Raw genomic sequence first — 3,712 nt, forward strand, 5'->3', positions numbered from 1 at the left:
TGTATTTCTTTAGGAATTAAATTAAATAGTTAACATCTGAAAGTAAAATCAAAATATTCTTCCTATAAATACGAATTATACATGGTTGGAAACGTTCTGCTATTATGCAATCTGAACCACACGCTTACCGGCGGAAATACCAAAATAAAAGAACCTTCAGAATCCACCCCCATGTTAAAGCAAGACATGAACAGTGGTTGTTTATTTCTGTAGTTCAATTCAAAACGTGTAACTCCTTTATCATACCTGTATATGTTCACTAGACAGTACTCGCACGCTGCACACACACACACACACAAATGTGAGTGCATGCACACACATACTGACACACACACGTATATACATATACATTATACAGTATACAATGGGAAATACATTTTTTACCAGTGTTAAAGCTACCCTGCATTAATTTGCGACATTAGCACATCATGTAACTGCAATTCAGCAGAGCTGGGCACTTGACCCTTTTTTTGCCCGTCATTGTCGGCCCTCGCCCTATTCCCACCTCCGTTCCGACCTCCGAACCACCCCCCCAAAAAAAAAAATGTGCACGATGCCCCCGCGGGAGGGATGCTCATGGAAGAGGTTTATTTAGCTGGCTAACTTACTATTCAAACCTTCTGCGGATACGCTTCAAACGCGCCACTTTAATACTCACGTACTTATCCATGTAGTGTATGGACCTACTTTTCCAGGCGTAGTTATTCGCCCTGTGATTTCCTCAGTGCACCGCGACGTGCGTGGAGTGATATAATTGTGTTATCCGTGATTCAACTCGTCTGTGAATGCCGTTTACGTAATAAAAAGAAGCTGAGCTCCGAGACTTCTCCAACTTATGTTTTGAAAGACACAACAACCCATCTGCGTGTACTTACTTCCATTGCGAGCCATGGGGTTGGTTTTGTCGTATTGGATGATTTATTTGTCCAACAGACGACAAGTCTACAAGCAACAAGTTACTTATTTTCCACACTCACCTCCTTCACACTTCCCTGCCTTCAAAATAAAAGCATGCCAGCAAACCACTACACAGCAGGTTTGCTACGGCGTAGTTCCGGAAGTAGGCAACTGCATGATGTGCCAGTGTCATACTTGAATGCTGGGTGCAGCTTAATTTTCCTCCCGGACACAATTTGTTTTGAAAGAAGCCTAAAAAGAAGCCTTTCACCGAGTCGGCTGAGATCAAATTTGGCCGCCTCGCGCGCACGTCACACGCATGAGGGCCGATTAGTGGGCCGAACTAAAATCCACTTCTGGCCATGCTTAGTCCAGCCATATTTTAAAATGTATCACCCCCCCCACCCTCTGCCCGAAAAATGGGCATCCGGCCGGGCCGGAGGGTCCGACCGGTCCGGCCCAGGGACGGACTGCCCAGCTCTGCAATTCAGTTGCAGTGGAGTTCCGCCCCATCGCTCAGTGTGCGGTGGCCCTAACACAACTCTTGACAGTGTGTGTTTTCGGAGGCACACGCTCCCCTCCCATTAATTTTCGAAAGCAGCCTATGTTATAAATTAGTACTTCTTGCTTGAACTGTTTGAATCTGTATTGCCTGATGCTCTTGGCGCGCCGTGTCCCAGTTGGAGCGGAACAATGTGTGCTCCAGTGCTCCTGATTTGTGGTACTCTGAATAACCAAATGGCGTATTTAAACAACGCTCTGAGTTTCCGAACGGTGAAGTGAATCCGAGCACACTTGGCGCATGCACTTGTCCCTTGTAACAGTACGGCGTTGTATGTAACTATGCAGCAGGGTGTACCGCCATCCATGTTCTTTTGGTTTTCCTGCCGTCCACACACACTGACTTTGACCTTCCCAGTTTAGAATGACTGCGGGCACGCAGCTCAAAGGCCGTGCCATATCTACCAATTCATGGGTGCTTTCGGAAATATACTCCAAGCGCGCTCTGCTACGCGCCTGCTTAGAGTAGCGTTAGGTCATCAGATTGAATTTCATACCTCTAATCTGTGGGTACTCCTACGTGTCTTCTGGTTTTTCTAGCCAATTGCATGTCACAAACTGGGATGTAAGGGACCGGAAGTAACGTTTCATTTTTCCACAAGCCCAGAATCGGCTCCTGTAGCTTTTTCTTCCAGGTCTAATACATTATTTCATGGTTGTCAGGCATTAAAACTAAAGAAATGGCCCCGTTTTTAAAATATACCAAGTAAAAAGTACAGATAAGGGTGTTGAAATGTAACAAGAAAACTTAAAAAATGAGTCTGATCAATAAGTACTCAGTAAAAAATATTACCATGAAAAATATAATCAAGTACAGTAATAAACTATTTGTCCACAGTTCAAAGGTCGTGGATTCAAATCCAGGCTCTGGCCTTCCTGTGCGGAGTTTGCATGTTCTCTCCGTGCCTGTGTGGATTTTCTCCTGGTTCCTCCCATATTCCAAAAACATCCATGGTAGGTCAAGTGAATACTCCAAATCACAGGTGTCAAACTCAAGGCCCGGGGGCCACATCCAGCCCGCCATATTTTGTTGTGGCCTGCCAAAGCAAATTATGTGCATCAAATTATTGTTTTTTGCTTCACTTTCCAAAACCTTGACATATTGCAAGCATTTTTTACTACTTATCCTCTTTTTAAAATAAATAATAGTATATGAACAAACACATTTTATTTGGCTCTGATTTCAAAACTAATTCACTAATTTGCACAAGATAAGTTGTGTTGAAAATGGATGTATGTGTAATATGAGGCGATTATACATTTGTTTGGGTTCACAGTCATAACGGCGCTCTGAGGGAAATCCTAACTACGATGTGGCCTGCGACAAAAATGAGTTTGACACCCCAGCTCTAAAATGACCGTAGTTGTGAATGTGAGTGAATTGTGGTTTGTCTATACGAGTCGTGCGATTGGCTAGCGACCAGTTCAGGCTGTCCCCACATCACCCAGTAAGATGGGCTAGGCTTCAGCACACTGCGACCTGAGTGAGATTAAGTGGTACAGCGAATGAATGGATGGATGGATAGTGATTACTCGCAGTTTTGATTTTTTTTTTGTTTAATTTACATACTGTATGCCCCACAGATATGTGTGATCTTGTTCTCTGCGTGATATCCATCCATCTGTCCATTCCGCGTACCGTTTCTCCTCATTCGGGTTCAGTAGGATACACCCTGAACTGGTGTTCAGCCAATCACAGCCTCTGTGTGATATGCAGCACAAAATATATAACAGAGTGTGAGTTGAATTTCCCCTTTGGCACATGCTTTGTTTCAGCTACAGTATAATACTCCATACAAACAACATGAGAACACCTCAATTTTAACTGACTTTTGATGATCCTCATTTATCTTTAACAACTTATTCAACTCACATCTATGAGATTTTTGGTCAATATAGTAACATGAATTAATTTGGATAATGTAGTTATTTCACATCACAGGTGACTCTGTTGCCCTTTGTGCTTCTTAGTGTTACAGTTGAATATCATCTGTTCTTTTCATGGTCACAGGACAAATTAAAAGTAATGTCTGCCAGGAAGTTGTTAACTTGTAAATTTCCATTTGAGGGTGTCACCTGCGTCAGCTGTGACGCCAGGACGCTGCACACCGTACGTTACTTTTTCCAGTTGTGTGTAATGTTTGTTTAAAGTTTGATCAGATGACGGAAATGAATAATGTTAGTACTTAGTTTTGTATTCATTGACTTGGCTTTTGACAGTATTGTTGGTTGGTGATTGTTTGACCGATGAGGT

The 3,712-nt window shown here is 43.0% G+C and overlaps 1 protein-coding gene across 1 annotated transcript in view; it reads left to right on the forward strand.

Moving 5' to 3' along the window:
* Positions 1-2,296: 2,296 nt before the first annotated feature.
* LOC147145487 (high affinity choline transporter 1-like) overlaps positions 2,297-3,712 on the forward strand; it is a 27,831-nt gene continuing 26,415 nt past the window's right edge. Inside the window, exon 1 of the mRNA XM_086032278.1 lies at positions 2,297-2,412. The gene's annotated coding sequence lies outside the window, so the exon portion shown is untranslated. The remainder of the gene's footprint in view (positions 2,413-3,712) is intronic.

Source organism: Filicampus tigris, chromosome 6, assembly GCF_054856515.1.
Source record: "Filicampus tigris isolate MCC_2025a chromosome 6, RoL_Ftig_1.0, whole genome shotgun sequence".
NCBI classification, from domain to species: domain Eukaryota; kingdom Metazoa; phylum Chordata; class Actinopteri; order Syngnathiformes; family Syngnathidae; genus Filicampus; species Filicampus tigris.